The sequence below is a fragment of the Homarus americanus genome, unplaced genomic scaffold (genome assembly GCF_018991925.1).
Source record: "Homarus americanus isolate GMGI-L3 unplaced genomic scaffold, GMGI_Hamer_2.0 scaffold23617, whole genome shotgun sequence".
Classification (NCBI taxonomy): Eukaryota; Metazoa; Arthropoda; class Malacostraca; order Decapoda; family Nephropidae; genus Homarus; species Homarus americanus.
In genome coordinates, this window is record NW_024720711.1 from 6,618,362 (window position 1) to 6,642,757 (window position 24,396).

A 24,396-nucleotide genomic window follows, 5' to 3' on the forward strand; every position below is an offset into this window, starting at 1 on the left:
AGAGGCTAGCACTCTGTCAAGTGCAGCGTAAAAGGCCTCCTTGATGCCATCCACTGCATCAAGTGTTGGGACGTACACACTAATAAAGAAGGCATGACGCGAGTGATTCAGTGGGACATGGAACGTCATGAAGCACTCGTTGATCCCAAACGGCATTTCAGTTAGCCTATGTACAGTAGGATGCATTGGCAGATTTGCAAAGTCAACTCCATAAACACTGTTTCTCAACGCAGCAGGCTTTATCTTCCAGAAGGAGGTATAGCCAGACTTTCGTTCTGTGAGTCCCGGCTACCAGACGGAAGACACAATCACACATCACAACTCCAGCTTCATATTATCTCCCACATCCTTCACCATCATCTCCTACAAGTCAAGTCCACATCTCGGGTCTTAAGTGTTTACACGTTAACATGAAAATTCCAGGTTTCGAGTTATCAAAGATCTGTTCCTTAATGTTTCTCAATGAACTGGCGAGAGAGGTTGTTGTAATACAATCTTAGCGTAAATGTGACACCATTAGGGCCATTATATTGGGGCTGCGAGGTAACATGAGCTGAATCGAAGTTTTCTCACTGTAACAAAAATAAATCTGATGATGTGCATATCCCAATATAGAGGATCATTAGTACAGATGGAGGAGGCTCACCTGTTTGGCTAGTGTCAGGCGGTGATCATGTAAACAGGAACAAACAATAATTCAGAGGCTGTCCAGAGTCTGACAAGGTATAAAGAAAAAAGTTACCCCTGCGAAGGAGGGAACTCGACTTTGGCCCGTAAGGGGATCGAACCCTCGACATCCGCGTTATTAGCACGGCGCTCTAACCAACTGAGCTAACGGGCCACGAGTGTCACTAACTTTGAGAATATAATACATATTCTATATAAACACCATTACACCTGTGTGACTATAAACAGCGAAGCTATCTCTTTTTTTTATTCTTTCCCAATTATATTTTCGTACACATAACATTGAACTTTTTTTCCTCAAAATTTGAAGTTAGCTTAAGGCTGACACCCGGAAGTGAAGATTAATACACTGAAATATTCATGAGGGGTGTGTTGACTTAATTTAAGGATATATATATATATATATATATATATATATATATATATATATATATATATATATATATATATATATATATATATATATATATATATATATATATATATATATATATATATATATATAAGTAATGATAATAATCACTCTTAATAATTATCGTCCTACCTTCCAACTCTCCCTCACACCCCTGATACCTCCCTCGCCCCCCCCCCACCTCTTACATCCTTCCTCCCTTTCACAGACATTCTGCTTCCCTTCCTTCTCTTACATCCTCTCTCTTTTTCACTCCTTTCTTACCTCTTATGCATCCTCTACCTTCCCACTTATATCCTCCTCCTGATTCACTTACTCCCTCCTACCTTCTATCCATCCCTCCCTCTCTCTCCTTTCCTCTCTACCTCCCTCCCTCCCTCCCAGCAGGGAAACACTTCCCTCCTCCAGCATCACATAATCCCCCACATCCTTCACCATCATCTACAGGTCAGGTGAACGTCTTGGGTCCTAATAGCTTACACGTTAATATGAAAATTCCAGGTATCGAGTTATCAAAGATCTGTTCCTTAATGTTTCTTTATGAACTAGTGAGAGGGGTTGTTGTGATACAGTCTTATCGTAAATGTGACGCCATTAGGGCCATTATATTGGTGCTGCGAGGAAACATGAAATGAATAGAAGTTTTCTCACTGTAACACAAATAAATCTGATGATGTGTATATCCCAATATAGAGGATCATTAGTACAGGTGGAGGAGGCTCACCTGTTTGGCTAGTGTCAGGCGGTGATCATGTAAACAGGAACAAACAATAATTCAGAGGCTGTCCAGAGTCTGACAAAGTATAAAGAAGAAGTTACCCCTGCGAAGGAGGGAACTCGACTTTGGCCCGTAAGGGGATCGAACCCTCGACATCCGCGTTATTAGCACGGCGCTCTAACCATCTGAGCTAACGGGCCACGAGTGTCACTAAATTTGGGAATAAAATACATATTCTATATAAACACCATTACACCTGTGTGACTATAAACAACGAAGCTATTCCTTTTTTTTATTCTTTCCCAATTATATTTTCGTACACATAACATTGAACTTTTTTTGCTCAAAATTTGAAGTTAGCTGAACGCTAACACCCGTAAGTGTGAATTATTACACATCCTTCACCATCATCTCCTACAGGTTAGGTGAACGTCTCGGGTCTTAAGTGTTTACACGTTAACATGAAAATTCCAGGTTTCGAATTATCAAAGATATGTGCCTTAATGTTTCTCTATGAACTGGCGAAAGAGGTTGTTGTAATACAATCTTATCGTAAATGTGACGCCATTTAGGGCCATTATATTGGTGCTGCGAGGTAACATGAGCTGTATCGAAGTTTTCTCACGTTTACTAAAAGAAAATTTTAAATTAGAATAAATGTGATAATGTGGATATCCAAATACAGAAGATCATTATAGTCTGTGCAGGTGGAGGAGCCTCACCTGTGTAGCTAGTGTCAGGCGGTGATCATGTAAACAGGAACAAACAATAATTCAGAGGCTGTCCAGAGTCTGACAAGGTATAAAGAAAGAAGTTACCTCTGCGAAGGAGGGAACTCGACTTTGGCCCGTAAGGGGATCGAACCCTCGACATCCGCGTTATTAGCACGGCGCTCTAACCAACTGAGCTAACGGGCCACGAGTGTCACTAACTTTGGGAATATAATACATATTCTATATAAACACCATTACACCTGTGTGACTATAAACAGCGAAGCTATTTCTTTTTTTTATTCTTTCCCAATTATATTTTCGTACACATAACATTGAACTTTTTTTGCTCAAAATTTGAAGTTAGCTTAAGGCTGACACCCGGAAGTGAAGATTAATACACTGAAATATTCATGAGGGGTGTGTTGACTTAATTTAAGGATATATATATATATATATATATATATATATATATATATATATATATATATATATATATATATATATATATATATATATATATATATATGATAATAATCACTCTTAATAATTATCGTCCTACCTTCCAACTCTCCCTCACACCCCTGATACCTCCCTCGCCCCCCCCCCACCTCTTACATCCTTCCTCCCTTTCACAGACATTCTGCTTCCCTTCCTTCTCTTACATCCTCTCTCTTTTTCACTCCTTTCTTACCTCTTATGCATCCTCTACCTTCCCACTTATATCCTCCTCCTGATTCACTTACTCCCTCCTACCTTCTATCCATCCCTCCCTCTCTCTCCTTTCCTCTCTACCTCCCTCCCTCCCTCCCAGCAGGGAAACACTTCCCTCCTCCAGCATCACATAATCCCCCACATCCTTCACCATCATCTACAGGTCAGGTGAACGTCTTGGGTCCTAATAGCTTACACGTTAATATGAAAATTCCAGGTATCGAGTTATCAAAGATCTGTTCCTTAATGTTTCTTTATGAACTAGTGAGAGGGGTTGTTGTGATACAGTCTTATCGTAAATGTGACGCCATTAGGGCCATTATATTGGTGCTGCGAGGAAACATGAAATGAATATAAGTTTTCTCACTGTAACACAAATAAATCTGATGATGTGTATATCCCAATATAGAGGATCATTAGTACAGGTGGAGGAGGCTCACCTGTTTGGCTAGTGTCAGGCGGTGATCATGTAAACAGGAACAAACAATAATTCAGAGGCTGTCCAGAGTCTGACAAAGTATAAAGAAGAAGTTACCCCTGCGAAGGAGGGAACTCGACTTTGGCCCGTAAGGGGATCGAACCCTCGACATCCGCGTTATTAGCACGGCGCTCTAACCATCTGAGCTAACGGGCCACGAGTGTCACTAAATTTGGGAATAAAATACATATTCTATATAAACACCATTACACCTGTGTGACTATAAACAACGAAGCTATTCCTTTTTTTTATTCTTTCCCAATTATATTTTCGTACACATAACATTGAACTTTTTTTGCTCAAAATTTGAAGTTAGCTGAACGCTAACACCCGTAAGTGTGAATTATTACACATCCTTCACCATCATCTCCTACAGGTTAGGTGAACGTCTCGGGTCTTAAGTGTTTACACGTTAACATGAAAATTCCAGGTTTCGAATTATCAAAGATATGTGCCTTAATGTTTCTCTATGAACTGGCGAAAGAGGTTGTTGTAATACAATCTTATCGTAAATGTGACGCCTTTAGGGCCATTATATTGGTGCTGCAAGGTAACATGAGCTGTATCGAAGTTTTCTCACGTTTACTAAAAGAAAATTTTAAATTAGAATAAATCTGATAATGTGGATATCCAAATACAGAAGATCATTATAGTCTGTGCAGGTGGAGGAGCCTCACCTGTGTAGCTAGTGTCAGGCGGTGATCATGTAAACAGGAACAAACAATAATTCAGAGGCTGTCCAGAGTCTGACAAGGTATAAAGAAAGAAGTTACCTCTGCGAAGGAGGGAACTCGACTTTGGCCCGTAAGGGGATCGAACCCTCGACATCCGCGTTATTAGCACGGCGCTCTAACCAACTGAGCTAACGGGCCACGAGTGTCACTAACTTTGGGAATATAATACATATTCTATATAAACACCATTACACCTGTGTGACTATAAACAGCGAAGCTATTTCTTTTTTTTATTCTTTCCCAATTATATTTTCGTACACATAACATTGAACTTTTTTTGCTCAAAATTTGAAGTTAGCTTAAGGCTGACACCCGGAAGTGAAGATTAATACACTGAAATATTCATGAGGGGTGTGTTGACTTAATTTAAGGATATATATATATATAGTAAGTCATGATAATAATCACTCTTAATAATTACCGTCCTACCTTCCAACTCTCCCTCACACCCCTGATACCTCCCTCGCCCCCCCCCTCTTACATCCTTCCTCCCTTTCACAGACTTTCTCCTTCCTTTCCTTCTCTTACATCCTCTCTCTTTTTCACTCCTTTCTTACCTCTTACGCATCCTCTACCTTCCCACTTATATCCTCCTCCTCATTCACTTACTCCCTCCTACCTTCAATCCATCCCTCCCTCTCTCTCCTTTCCTCTCTACCTCCCTCCCTCCCTCCCTCCCAGCAGGGGAACACTTCCCTCCTCCAGCATCACATAATCCCCCACATCCTTCACCATCATCTCCTACAGGTCAGGTGAACGTCTTGGGTCCTAAGTGCTTACACGTTAATATGAAAATTCCAGGTATCAAGTTATCAAAGATCTGTTCCTTAATGTTTCTCTATGAACTAGTGAGAAAGGTGTTGTGATACAGTCTTATCGTAAATGTGACGCCATTACGATCATTATATGGCGAGGTAACATGAAATGTATAGAAGTTTTCTCACTGTAACACAAATAAATCTGATGATGTGTATATCCCAATATAGAGGATCATTAGTACAGGTGGAGGAGGCTCACCTGTTTGGCTAGTGTCAGGCGGTGATCATGTAAACAGGAACAAACAATAATTCAGAGGCTGTCCAGAGTCTGACAAAGTATAAAGAAAGAAGTTACCCCTGCGAAGGAGGGAACTCGACTTTGGCCCGTAAGGGGATCGAACCCTCGACATCCGCGTTATTAGCACGGCGCTCTAACCAACTGAGCTAACGGGCCACAAGTGTCACTAAATTTGGGAATAAAATACATATTCTATATAAACACCATTACAGCTGTGTGACTATAAACACCGAAGTTATTCCTTTTGTTTTATTCTTTCCCAATTATATTTTCGTACACATAACATTGAACTTTTTTTGCTCAAAATTTGAAGTTAGCTGAACGCTAACGCCCGTAAGTGTGAATTATTACACATCCTTCACCATCATCTCCTACAGGTTAGGTGAACGTCTCGGGTCTTAAGTGTCTACACGTTAACATGAAAATTCCAGGTTTCGAGTTATCAAAGATATGTGCCTTAATGTTTCTCTATGAACTGGCGAGAGAGGTTGTTGTAATACAATCTTATCGTAAATGTGACGCCTTTAGGGCCATTATATTGGTGCTGCGAGGTAACATGAGCTGTATCAAAGTTTTCTCACGTTTACTACAAGAAAATTTTAAATTAGAATAAATGTGATAATGTGGATATCCAAATACAGAAGATCATTATAGTCTGTGCAGGTGGAGGAGCCTCACCTGTGTAGCTAGTGTCAGGCGGTGGTCATGTAAACAGGAACAAACAATAATTCAGAGGCTGTCCAGAGTCTGACAAGGTATAAAGAAAGAAGTTACCCGTGCCAGGAGGGAACTCGACTTTGGCCCGTAAGGGGATCGAACCCTCGACATCCGCGTTATTAGCACGGCGCTCTAACCAACTGAGCTAACGGGCCACGAGTGTCACTAACTTTGGGAATATAATACATATTCTATATAAACACCATTACACCTGTGTGACTATAAACAGCGAAGCTATTTCTTTTTTTTATTCTTACCCAATTATATTTTCGTACACATAACATTGAACTTTTTTTGCTCAAAATTTGAAGTTAGCTTAAGGCTGACACCCGGAAGTGAAGATTAATACACTGAAATATTCATGAGGGGTGTGTTGACTTAATTTAAGGATATATATATATAGTAAGAAATGATAATAATCACTCCTAATAATTATCGTCCTACCTTCCAACTCTCCCTCACACCCCTGATACCTCCCTCGCCCCCCCCCCTCTCTTACATCCTTCCTCCCTTTCACAGACTTTCTGCTTCCCTTCCTTCTCTTACATCCTCTCTCTTTTTCACTCCTTTCTTACCTCTTACGCATCCTCTACCTTCCCACTTATATCCTCCTCCTCATTCACTTACTCCCTCCTACCTTCTATCCATCCCTCCCTCTCTCTCCTTTCCTCTCTACCTCCCTCCCTCCCTCCCAGCAGGGAAACACTTCCCTCCTCCAGCATCACATAATCCCCCACATCCTTAACCATCATCTCCTACAGGTCAGGTGAACGTCTTGGGTCCTAAGTGCTTACACGTTAATATGAAAATTCCAGGTATCGAGTTATCAAAGATCTGTTCCTTAATGTTTCTTTATGAACTAGTGAGAGAGGTTGTTGTGATACAGTCTTATCGTAAATGTGACGCCATTAGGGCCATTATATTGGTGCTGCGAGGTAACATGAAATGAATAGAAGTTTTCTAACTGTAACACAAATAAATCTGATGATGTGTATATCCCAATATAGAGGATAATTAGTACAGGTGGAGGAGGGTCACCTATTTGGCTAGTGTCAGGCGGTGATCATGTAAACAGGAACAAACAATAATTCAGAAGCTGTCCAGAGTCTGACAAAGTATAAAGAAAGAAGTTACCCCTGCGAAGGAGGGAACTCGACTTTGGCCCGTAAGGGGATCGAATCCTCGACATCCGCGTTATTAGCACGGCGCTCTAACCAACTGAGCTAACGGGCCACGAGTGTCACTAACTTTGGGAATAAAATACATATTCTATATAAACACCATTACAGCTGTGTGACTATAAACAGCGAAGTTATTCCTTTTTTTTATTCTTTCCCAATTATATTTTCGTATACATAACATTGAACTTTTTTGGCTCAAAATTTGAAGTTAGCTGAACACTAACGCCCGTAAGTGTGAATTATTACACATCCTTCACCATCATCTCCTACAGGTTAGGTGAACGTCTCGGGTCTTAAGTGTTTACACGTTAACATGAAAATTCCAGGTTTCGAGTTATCAAAGATATGTGCCTTAATGTTTCTCTATGAACTGGCGAGAGAGGTTGTTGTAATACAATCTTATCGTAAATGTGACGCCATTAGGGCCATTATATTGGTGCTGCGAGGTAACATGAGCTGTATCGAAGTTTTCTCACGTTTACTACAAGAAAATTTTAAATTAGAATAAATCTGATAATGTGGATATCCAAATACAGAAGATCATTATAGTCTGTGCAGGTGGAGGAGCCTCACCTGTGTAGCTAGTGTCAGGCGGTGATCATGTAAACAGGAACAAACAATAATTCAGAGGCTGTCCAGAGTCTGACAAGGTATAAAGAAAGAAGTTACCTCTGCGAAGGAGGGAACTCGACTTTGGCCCGTAAGGGGATCGAACCCTCGACATCCGCGTTATTAGCACGGCGCTCTAACCAACTGAGCTAACGGGCCACGAGTGTCACTAACTTTGGGAATATAATACATATTCTATATAAACACCATTACACCTGTGTGACTATAAACAGCGAAGCTATTTCTTTTTTTTATTCTTTCCCAATTATATTTTCGTACACATAACATTGAACTTTTTTTGCTCAAAATTTGAAGTTAGCTTAAGGCTGACACCCGGAAGTGAAGATTAATACACTGAAATATTCATGAGGGGTGTGTTGACTTAATTTAAGGATATATATATATAGTAAGTAATGATAATAATCACTCTTAATAATTACCGTCCTACCTTCCAACTCTCCCTCACACCCCTGATACCTCCCTCGCCCCCCCTCTACATCCTTCCTCCTTTCACAGACTTTCTCCTTCCCTTCCTTCTCTTATATCCTCTCTTTTTCATTCCTTTTCTTACCTCTTACGCATCCTCTACCTTTTCCCACTTATATCCTCCTCCTGATTCACTACTCTCCCTCCTACCTTCTATCCATCCCTCCCTCTCTCTTTCTCCTCTCTCCTCCCTCCCTCCCCCCTCCCAGCAGGGAACACTTCTCCTCCAGCATCACATAATCCCCCACATCCTTCACCATCATCTCCTACAGGTTAGGTGAACGTCTCGGGTCTTAAGTGTTTACACGTTAACATGAAAATTCCAGGTTTCGAGTTATCAAAGATATGTGCCTTAATGTTTCTCTATGAACTGGCGAGAGAGGTTGTTGTAATACAATCTTATCGTAAATGTGACGCCATTAGGGCCATTATATTGGTGCTGCGAGGTAACATGAGCTGTATCGAAGTTTTCTCACGTTTACTACAAGAAAATTTTAAATTAGAATAAATGTGATAATGTGGATATCCAAATACAGAAGATCATTATAGTCTGTGCAGGTGGAGGAGCCTCACCTGTGTAGCTAGTGTCAGGCGGTGGTCATGTAAACAGGAACAAACAATAATTCAGAGGCTGTCCAGAGTCTGACAAGGTATAAAGAAAGAAGTTACCTCTGCGAAGGAGGGCACTCGACTTTGGCCCGTAAGGGGATCGAACCCTCGACATCCGCGTTATTAGCACGGCGCTCTAACCAACTGAGCTAACGGGCCACGAGTGTCACTAACTTTGGGAATAAAATACAAATTCTATATAAACACCATTACACCTGTGTGACTATAAACAGCGAAGCTATTCCTTTTTTTTTATTTTTTCCCAATTATATTTTCGTACACATAACATTGAACTTTTTTTGCTCAAAATTTGAAGTTAGCTGAACGCTGACACCCGTAAGTGTGAATTATTACACATCCTTCACCATCATCTCCTACAGGTTAGGTGAACGTCTCATGTCTTAAGTATTTACACGTTAACATGAAAATTCCAGGCATTGAGTTATCAAAGATCTGTTCCTTAATGTTTCTCAATGAACTGGTGAGAGAGGTTGTTGTGATACAGTCTTATCGTAAATGTGACGCCATTACGGTCATTATATTGATGCTGCGAGGTAACATGAGCTGTATAGATGTTTTCTCACGTTTAATAAAGGATAATTTTAAATTAGAATAAATCTGATAATGTGGATATCCCATCGTAGAAGATCATTAGTATGTGCAGGTGAAGGAGGCTCACCTGTGTGGCTCGTGTCAGGCGGTGGACTTCCTACACGGGGTTTCAGCTTAATCGTGAATGAAGTAATGAACCATCCCCTGGACTACACGTGTCGGAGTGTGAAGGCACACCAGCTATTCAGATAAATTTCCTCTGGGTGTAGGTGCTCCCCGTGCGTCATAGAGCATGTGTACATACACACACAGACTATTGTGTCTGGTGGTGTCTATTCTTGGTTTTGTGGCTTCGTCACAATACAAATCGTGTCGGCTTTTCGGTACTATGAATAACGTTAACCTTCCATCCCCTAACAGCCTGACGCCATCACACAACCACCAAGTTCAAAACAAAGAAAATTATTGAAATATTCAGGCATTCTACCTCCAGGTTACCTAATGAGGGGACCGAACTCCAAACACTCCAGGTATTAGCGTGGCGCTCTAACTAACAGACTCGAGTAACGGGAACCAATGCTTATATTTATATCCGGCCACCAGCGTGTTTACCAGCGATGGCTGACACGTGGCGGGGAATTAATAGTTGCTTCATCACTTAATTTTCTGTTTGCACAGTCACAAATTAATCATTTATTCATATAATAAGATTCACATATTAATCTTTCCCTTCTTATCTTTTTAATTGTGTTGATGAAGAATTAGTGCACATTCGAGGTAAGGAATGTGAGAGATATTTCTTTAGTAGAGATAGATAGATAGATAGATAGATAGAGATATTTATGTCACACTGTTTCAACTTGGGTATAGACAGTGCACTGCAGGTATACACACAATTGTACACAATAAGTACATTCAACGAATAGTGCAAGAATATAATAAATTCCCGTTAGATGGTTGTTTGTTCATTAAGTAGGTCACAGGTCGCCCCAGGTGAGAGAGAGATAAAGTGCTTACCTGAAGATGACGTGTGTGCTCTCCCCACCAACACACACAGTAACAATATTAATAGAAGATAATGATGAAAGTTACATATTACACGAGTTAACTGGTTGAGTTGTTAAGGAGGGTATGAGAGGGATAAAAATACTCTCCTGCACTAATTCATGGAGGCAATAGTTCTGGCCCGTAAGGGGATCGAACCCTCGACATCCGCGTTATTAGCACGGCACTCTAACCAACTGAGCTAACGGGCCAGCTGTTACACAATGGGCCACTATATACTATAACTGAAGACAACATGTATACCAACATTGTTAAGCAGCAGTGAGAACAAGAGGTTCGTCAACTCTGAAGGGATTACATAAAATTATGGAGGATTACTGTGTATGTTAGTGAGTAGTCGCCTGTGTAGACCTATCCTATATCTTCACTACTGTTGACGATAACGGTGGAGCCGTGATCCATAGTTCAAGTGTTAAAAATATACAGTGGCTTCACCAGCGATCGTTGGCCCGTTAGCTCAGTTGGTTAGAGCGCCGTGCTAATAACGCGGATGTCGAGGGTTCGATCCCCTTATGGGCCAGGTAGATTGTCTCCATAAGGAAACTTGGGAGATTTTTTTATCCCTCTGATGCCCGCGTTATACAGTATACTGTATGTGGATGCCAAATATATCAACAATGAAATCAATGTTTCACCAGTATCGACACTACCACTACACCACAACCATCACCACTTGACACTTAAACTATTAATCTTATCTTCTGGCGACTGACCTTGACTCTCAGTGGGTAGCAAGATAATGTTACACTCGGGTAAACAATGTCACTTGATGCTTTTCTGTCATCTTGTTTGTTTACTTCTAACAGGCGTTATTTGTCGTGAACACATGACAGTACTAGCCCGTCTAAAAGACAGTAATGCTTATAGAAATGTGGGCTGCATACATTATATTAATATAGTTACATCACCCACGGTAATTAAACTAGGAGCAAGTGTTGTAAATCGAGAGTTGCGAATTCGTATTCAGGGACAAGTTGTTGGAGCTTCCAATACCTTGTAACTTGCTGAGACATAAACCATTGACTCTTCAGGCTTCTACGCCCTTGACTCTTCAGGCTTCTATGCCCTTAACTCATGAGACATAAGGCAAGCATGAACTTAGCATGCTTCCCTGTTGGGCGCTGTAAACGCTTCTGCGCTTCACCTTACACAAGGATGTAGTGGGGGGGTGGGGTGCCTAAAAAAAAGAAGTTTATCTGCCGGTTATCTTCCTCCCTCCTTTTTCCCTACTTTCTCTCCTTCCTCCTTCCCTAGATCCTTCCATTCCCCCTGTCCAACTTCTTATCCTCCTTACCTCATTCCTTCCCTCCCTGATGACACTAAAATAGGGAGTGTAATTAAATCTGACAAGGACTCCGCAAAACTACAGGAAGATCTAAAAAAAAATTTCGAATGGTCTGAAAAATGGCAGATGAAATTCAATGTGGACAAATGTAAAGTACTCAGTATAGGAGATGTAAACAGGGAAACCAGATACCAAATGAGCAACGATGTTATTGAGAAATCCGACTGCGAGAAGGATTTAGGAGTAATGATAAGTAGGAATCTTAAGCCAAGTAAACAATGTGTATTTGCTCGAAACAAGGCTAATAAAGTACTTGGGTTCATACAAAGGAGTGTTAGTTACAAGACTAGCGAGGTCATCCGAAAATTATATCTTGCGCTTGATAGACCTCACTTGGATTACGCAGTTCAATTCTGGTCACCGTATTAAAGAATGGATATAGAATCCTTGGAAAGAATTCAGAGGAGAATGACAAGACTAATCCCAGGCATTAGGAACCTTGAGTACAGAGACAGGTTAAACCCATTAAAGCATCTTAATCTGCACTCCCTCGAGAGAAGTAGAGTGAGAGGCGATATGATAGGTGTATAAATGGAAGTCAGGGCTGAACAAAGGGGACATTACAAAGTACTCAAACTATCCAACCAGGAGCGAACTCGTTACAATGGTTTTAAATTAGACAAATTTAGATTTAGGCGCGACAACATTGGTTTAGAAATAGATTAGTGGACGAGTGGAGCAAGTTACCAAATATCATCATTAACTCGAATACGCTGGATAGCTTCAAACATAGGTTGGATGGATATATGAGCACTAGGGGTTGGGTGTAAATGAGACTGCCCAGTATGGGCCAATAGGCCCGCTGCAGTTTCCTCCATTCTTATGTTCTTATGTTTGAATCGCGCCTTCGTTGAGGTGTTGCTGGAGGCTTTTGTTGCTACACAAACACGTGCTCCCCGGGGCGCTTGGCTGCCAGGGTTACCAGAGGATATGTCTGTTCACCATCTTCCTCACTGTTTTTTTTATCTGTTTTTTTTTCCATAGCCTTGTACAGTACAAGTGATATTACACACACAACGTTCTCGATTGTGTGAAGATAGAACCTTTTAGGGATAGGTCCAAGCACACTGTGTGTGAAATGGCACAACACTTCATCTCTAATGGGAAGATAGCCGAAATATTAAGATTGTATCCACTTTTATGCACTTAGTAACTATATCAGTTCCCATGTATAGAACCAAACACACTTTGGGCTTGAATACTTCTCACGCAAGTGTGAATAACAAAGTGTGCGACCAGACATACTGCCTCACACTCCGGTACTCACGCAGTTGTGAATAAGTTACCCTTTATGTATAGAACTAAAATAATGTAATTGAATTACCATGTAACATTCAGTGCCATAATATCCTGACCACGGGGGTTAATTATTCTGCCCGTTTGTAAACCATACTATGTAATCCTTTTGCGCTACCGCTCACAGGATGAGTATGGGGTGCACAATAAACTAGCAGCTGTAAGCAGCAAAAAAATAAATAAAAAATCACACACACATACAAACCTGATATTCACACAAGCAATAACAACACACTAATAAGAGTGAATGGCACAAAAATAACAATATCACCTAAAATTACATTGTACGAAAACCGGCAAAATCGTACTGTTAATTATCATAAAGACAGTGTAAAACATATTGTAAATTATTGTAAAAAATTGATAAAGCCAGTGTAAATTATAGTAAAATACAAGGATAAATCCGTACTGTAAATTACTGTAAAAAACGGGATAAAAACATTCTGTAAAAAAATCCATCTGTAATATAATAAAGTAAAACAATTAAAAATCCCAATGTAAAAACATTGCAGAAAATAAGATAACAAAACCCCACTTAAAAATTTGATAACAAAAGCAAGATAAAAAATTCCAATGTAAAACCACAATGTAAAAAAAATCCCAAACAACAATATACAGAAAAAAACGCAAAACACAGGGATAAAATACGTCGAATGTAGGAGGAAAAAAACACAAAAAAAGATAAAATTGGTGATGTTTTGCCGAGACAAATTGTGGGGACAAAAATCTTGGGATTAAGGAAAAGAAAATTTATTGCTAAGGAAATGTGAGAGCAAGAAGGTCACAAGTGGAGGCGGTGCACCCACACTAAAAGGATTAAACCTAATGAGAAGATTTAGTTGGCCTGGGGGTAATTAAGGTAGGGATGTGAGGGTGAGTCAAGGGAGGGGGTGGAGGTGGACCTGGGAGTGGGGGGTTAAGGTAGGGGATGTGGGGGTGACTGAAAAGAGGGGCTGAAGGTGGAAGAGGAGGGGGATAATGGTGGGGAAGAGGGGGGTGATGGTGGGGAGAAGGGGGATAAAAGTAGGGGAGGGTGGAAAGAAGGTTGAATAGGGAGAGGGGAGTTAAGGGGGGTACTAGTAAAAAATAAGAATAAGCAGGAAGTAATGGAAGGGATATAGGAGAAAGAACAAGAAGAAATAAGAGAAAGGAAAGGAAAAGGAGAAGAAGAACAGAAGGAAGATGAAGAAAATGAATAAGAGGATAAATTTGAGGAAAGACAAGAGACGAAAGAAGAAATACAGGAGACGAAGACCTAAGAAGAATGCAGAAAAGGGGAAAAGAAGAGAAGACGATGAAGTGAGAGGAAAGGAAGCACGAGAGCTTTACAAAGGACGATAACTTAATTTTATATTGGGGTTAAATCAACATGAAGAAAAACAACATTAACAACAACACTACTACTACTACTACAAATAATAATAATAATAATGGCGATAAAAAATATAGCTAATAAACATAACTCAACATAGCACTACTAAATACAGTTTACGTCCGCGTTAATATGTTCTACGTAAAAACAAAAAATTACCTCAGCCATATTTTATTTATTTCCGTCTATTTTTATTGGTGATGGCCGCCGTGCACGTAAAACTAATTTATTTTATTTGGTTTTGCGTCAGAGATCGATTAATACACACTAATGACCAAAGTTGAGTTGACTGTCATTCGGATTAAAAAAAAAAGAGTATTAATTTGTTTTTGAGCTCGACTGGTGGAAAATATTTACATGTTAACCTGTAGCTTTTTGAAGTTTGCGTCGGGGCCGGGGGAAATTTTAACCAAACCTTCACGCCCCCGCTGGGTTCACCTATTTCATCAAAGTCAATTTTGATGGATTTACGCCACAACACCAACACAAATATTAGATTAGAAAAAAAGTAAAAAATTAATGTTTGTGGTTTTGATGAGATGTTGAAGTAATAGGATAAAACTTGGGAAATAATTTTGTACATTTAGAAATATTTTTGTTCTGTAATGCTACAGGAGAAAAATAAAATATTATATTTACAGTAGATTGCCCCCGAGGGGGATAGTTTATTGGGCACCCCCTTACCTCCTGTGCAAGGTGAAGCGCAGAAGTGCTTACAGTGCCCATCTGGGAAGCATGGTAAGTTCATGCTTGCCAATAATGACTCATGCATTAAGGGCGTAAAAGACTGAAGGGTCATGGGTTTTGTCAGCAAGTTACATAAAGTGACAGAATGATGAGTGTGTGAGGGGAAAGTTCCCGGTACATTTCATCTGTTTATGGCAAAGCGTGGCAGGTCCCTAATAATGTCAAGTGCCAGGCCTGTCACTAGGAGGAGGGATATCTGGTCAGGGAGGGAAGAGGTGTTGGTAACGGCTGGGGACCTGTAGGAGAAGGTCATAGGGCAAGTGAGAATGTAGTGAGAGAGGGTGTGAGAGTCCGGTTGACCACAAAGTTTACAAACAGTGCAGCCAGGCTCAGGGTTGCCAATGTACTTCCGTAGGTACCTGTACCATAGGCGCAGTCTCATGTACATATCTGTTGAGATCGAGTCAGGGATTGATATTCTTTGTAGTGGCGGTTGTCGTCACTGGTTACAGCGTCATAGTGGCGTAGTATGATGCTACCCCGTTGTTTCAGGTGTGTCCAATGTTCATCGAATGCTTCTCATTGTGCGGCGTGTATGCGAGATTTGAGATGATTCAGGGAGAGGGGGGGGGGTGGCTTCAATATCTTCTTCTTGTGTCGCTTCTTGGCAAGTCGATCAACAGTGTCACAGGCAGTTATTCCTATGTGTGACAGGATCCAAATAAACTTGACACGGATGTCATCAGTTTGTTCTTGCCCGGCGACGGCGGCTAGGGTGTGTTGGGCGGCAGGGGAGGAGGGGGAGGGTAATTTGAGCCTCGCTAGCGCAGAAGTGTTGTCACTGATTATAAGGAGGTTCCGGCGTTCAGTGCTAGCATAGGTCGCCCTCTCATGAATGCCCACAAGGATGGTTATGCTTTCAGTGTCAGTGGAGGAGGCCCAGTCTTGGACCCTGATTTTCCTGTGGGCCTGGCGCTCAGGAATCCATACAGCTGCCCCAGCGCTGTCCAGCGTGGTAACAAACCCATCACAGTAGACAAGGAGAGGAGGGTGGGAGGTCGTAAGAGAGAAGGCGACATTATTAATATGCTCAAGGCAGTTAAGTTTGAGCATATACCGCAGTTGGGTGGATTTACGACCAGGGAAGGTGTGGACGACAACATCAACACTCGGGGAAGTCCACAGTGGTATAGGCGGAAGGGTGTATTCGGGAGGAAGAGAGGTCGAGGGGGTGTAGAGGTGATAACACAGGATGTCAGTAGCAGTGTGAACTGGCCAGTGTTGAGAGGGAGAGGGAAAGGTAATGGGGACAGGCCGGCGCAGGAGGGTGTTAAGATGTGAGTTCAGTGATCGTGACAGGGGAGTCGGTTGCTCACTGCGAAGAAATTTAACACCAAGGATGGCATTGAGAGCAGGAATTCGATCACAGACTGGGAACAGGATCAGTTCACGCTGCATGACTTCTATTCTGGTGGTCATAGGACGGCCGAGGATGAGTCTCATCGCTTTGTTTTAGATTTTCTCTATGCTTTGTTTCTCGCGCTGAGAGGCAACTACAAGGACAGGAGAGGCACAATCTATGGCAATGTACAAGAGACGTAAGATCGTGACAGAGGCTCCTTTGAGGTTATGGGTGAGGGACTGGAGGGGCCTCGTTCGTTGGGGACAGCGGAGGTAGTGGCGTTGGTAGTGGCTTGCACGGGTAGACTAATGTACCTGTAAGTGCGTACTTGATCGATGTCTTGTCCTTGCAGAGTCAGCGGTGTCTGACTTGCTTTTAACATAGTAAATACCCTTGTTTTAGCGGACACAGGAACGCCAGGGTTGAAAGGAGAGGGAGGGAGGGAAGGAGGTAAACAGAAGTGGCAGACTAACGAGGAGAAATGTCCTTCCAGGTTATAGGAGAGACGGACAGCCTGTTGGAGGACGACCTAAATACTTGAGGTTTGTAGGTCATCATGCTATCACCCTGAAGGATGACTTAAATTATACTCGTCTCTCTGAAAATCAAATATTACGGGATATGAGAGAGAGAGAGAGAGAGAGAGAGAGAGAGAGAGAGAGAGAGAGAGACTGTACGAGTCATCACGTATACTTAAAGATGAGAAGAATATAACCTCAGTGCAAAAAGAGACAATATGACAGGCAATACAGGTGGGTCGACAAAGGGACCCCAGCTCGTGAACCAGCGAACCTTAAGACGGGAAACGAGGGCTGTAACCATTTAACCGAAGAAACCAAATATAAACTCCTACTTGTTAATAGCGAAATACATAATTTAATCACTGAAACCGAAGGACAAACACACAGTTGAAAACAAGATTCACACGAAGCCAGGACCAGTGAAAAATCTGATCCGTGTCTGCATTTACAGACACACGTGTTAAAGGCTCTACCATCAGGAAATACCACACTAACTCTTAACACACAATAACACTTTACTCCCAATACCAACTATACGCAAAATTGTCTCATATAATATACCGATTTATGCTGTCGGAGAAAACAAAGGGAGTTGCAGGAGGAACTATTCTGAATCACATGCGAATGAATCATCTAATCAAATCGCACTCTTTCCTCTCAGATATAACACACTTGCGGGTTTAGGTTTATAATTTTCCTGAGTTAATATGAAAGACGTATTAGAGAAGTGATGGCTTTACTCAAACAGGAACAGAAATGCAGTTAAAAATCACTAAACCTCAGTGAAGGTTGATCCCATCAGCCTGGTGTCCATTAGAGACAGTGTAGTTACAGCATAGTGCGCTGTATATTAACTCCTCGGTATATAAGGATACTACACTGGACAACCTTCACTTCCCTCACCATAAAGTTAGGTGCCCATTTAAAGCTGGGTGAACTAGGAGTTCCCGGGGATCGAACCAGTTACCGCTTGGACAAGAAGCGAATGTAGTATCTACTCGACCACTACATCCCTTTTAAAGTTATCAAATTAATTCTTAAAGACCTTAAATTTTCTTGCATTATGATATGACGGCAAGACATCAGCAGCTCACACACCCAGGGAACTCAGGCCTTTATAAACCCCAAGAAATATAAAGTAACAAACTATCAACAGAACGAGAATGGACAACGTTAAGGACAACTAACTTGATATCATGGGGGTGAAGCAACAGGGAGGCCGTCGTCAGTGGTACTCACACCTGGGAATGAAAAAGTAATGTTTTACCAGCTGGAATAAACAAAATATTAACAAAACACAAGATCACCTGTAGATGATTAAACTCCCAAACCTAACCTAATCTAACCTAACCTAACCTTACCTAATCTAACCTAACCCCCAAGGTAGCATTAGGGTATTCATCATCAGGCGAAATAAGCTGAGGGACTAATCATCAGGCGAAATAAGCTGAGGGACTAATCATCAAGTGAAATAAGCTGAAGGACTAATCATCAGGTGAAATAAGCTGAAGGACTAGTCATGTGAAATAAGCTGAAGGACTAGTCATGTGAAATAAGCTGAGGGACTAATCATCATGTGAAATAAGCTGAGGGACTAAACATCAGGTGAAATAAGCTTGGGTAGGTTAATATTCAGGAGATAAAAATATAGTGAAAAATTGCTTGATAAATATCCTAGTGGTCAGTAAGTCACGCTTACTGGATCACTCTCTCCAACACTGACCGAGGGAGTTTCTCTATAAAGACACAGAATAAGTCACATTACCCAAGGCAGGTCAGGGAGATATGAAGGGGATGAATTGAGAGACATTTTAGCTGATACATAAATTGCAGTGAGAGAGATAGCTAGAATGAGGATGGCTATCACAGTTGATTAAGTTAAATATATCGTACTGAACAATGTAGACTTTTTACCCCCAGCAATCATTTTAAAACGATTATAACAAAGTAATAAACGAAATTAATAAACATTTATGGTTTAAATGTCGAGCCAATAGTGATCGTATCGTTTTAATAATACTCGTGTGCCTAGCAGTAAATCATATACGATGTCCGCAAGCTCCCTCCCTCCCCCCAACAACTAGAGTGAATGGTTGAGTGTGTCAGGATAGGCATTCATAGAGCTACCTGAAAAAAAAGTGCCAAAAGAGGATTATCTTCCAAGAATTATTTTTAACCACAAGAACTCGATAACAAATTCTTTAAGTACAATACTCAACACAAAATTATTTATATATGAAGTAAAAACACACACACACACAGACACAGACACACACACACACACACACACACACACACACACACACACACACAGTATCATATCACCCTGCATTCCTGATATGACCCCCTTAACCCCTAACTGTATATAAGAGATCCTATCTGGTCGCGTTATGTCCTAGTGCAGTTCTGATGTCATTTTGGCCGCCGGAGCGCAAGTGAGATCCCTAACTACGTTCTCACAACTCCAGCAAAGGAAAAAAAAACTCGCTAGAATCCTTTGAGAGCTCGGAATATGCTGTTTCAAATTGGCACTCTCTCAAGAAGACGACCAAGTGCCAGGGTGCCAATTACGACTGTTGATTTTAGGGTTAGGGTTCGTATCAAGTGTGTCTAAACGGTGGATTATTTCTTCTTAAATTAATTTGAGTTGTGGCGATTGGTTGAGATCACCCAGGCCTCCCCAGACCAATAAGGCGAGAGGGATTGCACAATAAAAAAGGTGAAAGAGAATGGAAAAAGATAAACAGGGAGAGTTTACAACAGTTGTACAACGAGGCACACAACACGATAGGAAGTAACTTGATGGGGGAAATAGTGTAAACAGTGTTAGTGTAGAGGAATGTACGCTACTTGTAGTGGGTGAAGGAGAGGTCATAGCAAGGAGGGGGTGTTAAAGGCAGTGTGGGGTAGAATTTGGGGGTCTGCCGATACGCTATAAATGTCTTTTTATGCACACACACACACACACACACACATACACACACACACACACACACACACATACACACACACACACTTACATACATACACACACACAAACACATACATTCACATCAAAAGCAATATCAAGCCAGCTTTTAACCCCCTGAAATGACTCCCTCACAGACTAGAAACTCACATATATATTCGAGAGAGACAAATTCGTCGAAGCAGAAATGTCAGGTCAGAGTGTCAACTTCAACACAACAACTCACACACAAGGTAAGGTCAGAGGTCAACATCAACTCACACACAAGGTCAGGTCAATGGTCAACATTAACACAACAACTCACACACAAGGTTAGGTCAGAGGTCACCATCAAAACAACTCACAAATAAGGTCAGGTCAGTGGTCAACATCAACACAACTCACACACAAGGTCAGGTCAGAGGTCAACATCAAGAGAGCCAGGAATCAGCTGCTCGAATAAAACGTCAGAGCTGCGAGAATGAGATACCATGTTGCAGTCAGTTTCTCTTGCAATCAGACTATAAATCTTTACGTCGGTACAGCACTACAACCATCATACACACACACACACGCACACGCTTGTCACTTGACACACTTGTCAACCACCAGCAAGACAAAACGTGCCCTGAAGGAGCTCCCAGTTTGAGCAGCCAGGCCGAGTCTGTTTGGCCCTGCCCCTCCTCCCCCTGCTATATTCCAACGCCCTACCAGCCTTACTACACCGGGATTTATTCAGCAAAACATTCAAGTGATCAGTGAACGATTGACTACCAAACAGTGTTCCTATAGTGCACTCCATGGAAAAGCACAAACACACAGCAGTGTAATAGTGAGTGTGGCTGGATCTGGCCTAACCTGACCTGACCTCACGGCTTCACTTGACCTAACCTGAAGGATGGAGCACACCTGCATTGCCCCAAGCTACTGTCCTGGCCACGTGGCCACACACCTGCCCAACCGCATCCAGCCCATACGAGCACGTACTGATTGCTATAAGAACAACCCAGTCCCAACCATTGTAAAAATTATCAACACCTAATTATTATATATCATATTTGTATCACTTATGTTAACTGTATATCATTTATAAATCAAGAGACCTATTCCCCAATTATGTAATTGTATACTTTCAGCCTTACCATGCTCTTTCAATAAAACGTTAATCATTATTATTATTATTATTATTATTATTATTATTATTATTATTATTATTATACACACACACACATAAGAACATAAGGAGTCTACAATAGGCCGGTTGGCCTGTGCATGGCAGCTCCTGTCGAGAGTTACTACCACTCTATCATCCATGAATCTATCCAGCCTCCCTTTGAAACTTTCCAGCGTTCCAGCATTTACTACAAGGTTGCTAAGCTTGTTCCACTCGTCCACCACCCTATTTGTAAACCAGTTCCTTCCTATCTCCCTCCTAAACCTAAACTTATCCAACTTGAATCTGATGTTCCGAGTCCTATCCTGTTCGGATATTATAAGAACTTTATCTATATCACCTTTATTGATTCCTTTCACCCACTTGAATACTTCTATCATAAGAACATAAGAATGGAGGAAACTGCAGCGGGCCTATTGGCCCATACTGGGCAGTCCCTATTGCTCATATGAGCATTCAACCTATGTTTGAAGCAATTCAGCGTATTCGAGTTAATGATGATATTTGGTAACTTGTTCCATTCATCCACTACTCTGTTTCCAAACCAGTGTTTACCTATTTCACGCCTAAATCTAAATTTGTCTAATTTAAAACCATTGTTACGAGTTCGCTCCTGGTTGGATAGTTTGAGTACCTTTGTAATGTCCCCTTTGTTTAGCCCTGCCTTCACTTATACACCTCTATCAGGTCGCCCCTCGCTCTACGTCTCTCAAGGGAGTGCAAATTAAGATGCTTCAACCTGTCTCTATACTCAAGGTTCCTAATGCCCGGGATTAGTCTTGTCATTCTCCTCTGAATTCTTTCCAAGGATTCTATATCCATTCTGTAATACGGTGACCAGAACTGAACTGCGTAATCCAGGTGTGGTCTCACAAGAGCAAGATACAGTTTTAGGATGACCTCGCTAGTCTTGTAACTAACACTCCTTTGTATGAACCCAAGTACTTTATTAGCCTTGTTACGAGCAAAAACACATTGTTTACTTGGCTTAAGGTTCCTACTTATCATTACTCCTAAATCTCTCTCGCAGTCGGATTTCTCTATGGCATCGTTGTTCATCTGGTATCTGGTTTCCCTGTTTACATCTCCTATACTGAGTACTTTACATTTGTCGACGTTGAATTTCATCTGCCATTTTTCAGACCATTCGAAAAATTTGTTTAGATCTTCCTTTAGTTTTGCCGAGTCCTCGTCAGATTTGATAACACGTCCTATTTTAGTGTCATCAGCAAATTTACTTATGTTGCTGTCAATGCCGATATCTATGTCGTTTATGTATATAATAAATAATAATGGTCCAAGTACTGAGCCTTGGGGAACTCCACTTGTGACGTTGCTCCAATGGGACTTAGTGCCGTTAATGCTCACTCGTTGTTTCCTGTCCTGTAACCACGCCCTAATCCATTTAAGGGTGTCACCTTTGATGCCATGAGCTTCTACCTTTCTAATTAGTCTTTCGTGGGGACTCTGTCGAAGGCTTTGCTAAAGTCGAGATATACCACATCATAATTGTGCCCCTGCACATCATAATTGTGCCCCTGCACATCATAATTGTGCCATATCTCCCGCACTCTTCGTCTTTCTAGGGAATTCAAGTTTAGTTTCTTTAACCTATCCTGATATGGAAGTTTTCTAAGTCCCGGAATCATTTTCGTCATTCTTCGCTGCACCGACTCTAGTGAATTGATATCCATTCTATAATAAGGGCACTAGAACTGAACCGCATAATGGAGGTGCGGCCTGACTAGCGCAAGATATAGTTGCAATAAGACCTCTGCACTCTTATTACTTACACTTCTAGATATAAAACCCAATACTCTGTTTGCCCTATTTCGAACAATAACGCACACCCTACCTGACCACTAACAAAACAAAGCTGGAGGTGTTTCTGATCTCCGCAAAATAAAAAAAAATAAAGCACCGTCAAACACCTGTCAGATTAATGATACTGACAAATGTGACAATATCAATTTGCAACAAAGACACATATACACAGTTACACACCCTCAAACCCACCAGCAACAAATACAAACAACAACAACACTCCATCGTGGTGGCTGTTACATTTGACAACACACAGAAATAAATGTCCTCGTTGAATACACCAACACTGTACAACACATCACATTCCAACACTGTACAACACATCACATTCCAACACTGTACAACACATCACATTCCAACACTGTACAACACATCACATTCCAACACTGTACAACACATCACACACCAACACTGTACAACACATCACACACCAACACTGTACAACACATCACACACCAACACTGTACAACACATCACACACCAACACTGTATAACACATCACATTCCAACACTGTACAGCACATCACACACCAACACTGTACAGCACATCACACACCAACACTGTACAACACATCACACTTCCAACACTGTACAACACATCACACACCAACACTGTACAACACATCACACACCAACACTGTACAACACATCACACGCCAACACTGCACAACACATCACACGCCAACACTGTACAACACATCACACGCCAACACTGTACAACACATCACACACCAACACTGTACAACACATCACACACCAACACTGTACAACACATCACACACCAACACTGTACAACACATCACACGCCAACACTGTACAACACATTACACGCCAACACTGTACAACACATCACACACCAACACTGTACAACACATCACTGTCAAGTGAATGTGACGTATGGTTGAAGGGCCAGATTTTTAACTGTGACAGCCAGTTTTACAGTTGCCAATCCTGACTGGCTGTGTAATAAGTGACTGACTGACTGGATGACCGAGTAAGTGAATGCACAAGTGATTGTGTAAATGAACGAGTCGCTGACTGAATAACTGTATAAATAAGTGACTGGCTGACAAATTGACTGAATAACTAGGCTAACTGAA

The 24,396-nt window shown here is 41.3% G+C and overlaps 12 non-coding genes across 12 annotated transcripts; 1 reads left to right on the forward strand and 11 right to left on the reverse strand.

Moving 5' to 3' along the window:
* Nucleotides 1–767: 767 nt before the first annotated feature.
* On the reverse strand, nt 768–841 carry Trnai-aau. The gene has a single exon. It is a non-coding gene; the product is annotated as a tRNA-Ile (tRNA).
* Nucleotides 842–1,943: 1,102 nt separating this feature from the next.
* Trnai-aau lies at nt 1,944–2,017 on the reverse strand. Its single transcript has one exon. It is a non-coding gene; the product is annotated as a tRNA-Ile (tRNA).
* Nucleotides 2,018–2,660: 643 nt separating this feature from the next.
* Trnai-aau lies at nt 2,661–2,734 on the reverse strand. Its single transcript has one exon. It is a non-coding gene; the product is annotated as a tRNA-Ile (tRNA).
* Nucleotides 2,735–3,801: 1,067 nt separating this feature from the next.
* On the reverse strand, nt 3,802–3,875 carry Trnai-aau. Its single transcript has one exon. It is a non-coding gene; the product is annotated as a tRNA-Ile (tRNA).
* A 642-nt stretch (nt 3,876–4,517) lies between these two features.
* Nucleotides 4,518–4,591, reverse strand: Trnai-aau. The gene has a single exon. It is a non-coding gene; the product is annotated as a tRNA-Ile (tRNA).
* A 1,000-nt stretch (nt 4,592–5,591) lies between these two features.
* Nucleotides 5,592–5,665, reverse strand: Trnai-aau. The gene has a single exon. It is a non-coding gene; the product is annotated as a tRNA-Ile (tRNA).
* Nucleotides 5,666–6,307: 642 nt separating this feature from the next.
* Nucleotides 6,308–6,381, reverse strand: Trnai-aau. Its single transcript has one exon. It is a non-coding gene; the product is annotated as a tRNA-Ile (tRNA).
* A 1,004-nt stretch (nt 6,382–7,385) lies between these two features.
* Nucleotides 7,386–7,459, reverse strand: Trnai-aau. Its single transcript has one exon. It is a non-coding gene; the product is annotated as a tRNA-Ile (tRNA).
* A 642-nt stretch (nt 7,460–8,101) lies between these two features.
* Trnai-aau lies at nt 8,102–8,175 on the reverse strand. The gene has a single exon. It is a non-coding gene; the product is annotated as a tRNA-Ile (tRNA).
* A 1,021-nt stretch (nt 8,176–9,196) lies between these two features.
* Trnai-aau lies at nt 9,197–9,270 on the reverse strand. Its single transcript has one exon. It is a non-coding gene; the product is annotated as a tRNA-Ile (tRNA).
* A 1,575-nt stretch (nt 9,271–10,845) lies between these two features.
* Nucleotides 10,846–10,919, reverse strand: Trnai-aau. Its single transcript has one exon. It is a non-coding gene; the product is annotated as a tRNA-Ile (tRNA).
* A 255-nt stretch (nt 10,920–11,174) lies between these two features.
* Trnai-aau lies at nt 11,175–11,248 on the forward strand. The gene has a single exon. It is a non-coding gene; the product is annotated as a tRNA-Ile (tRNA).
* Nucleotides 11,249–24,396: the final 13,148 nt, after the last annotated feature.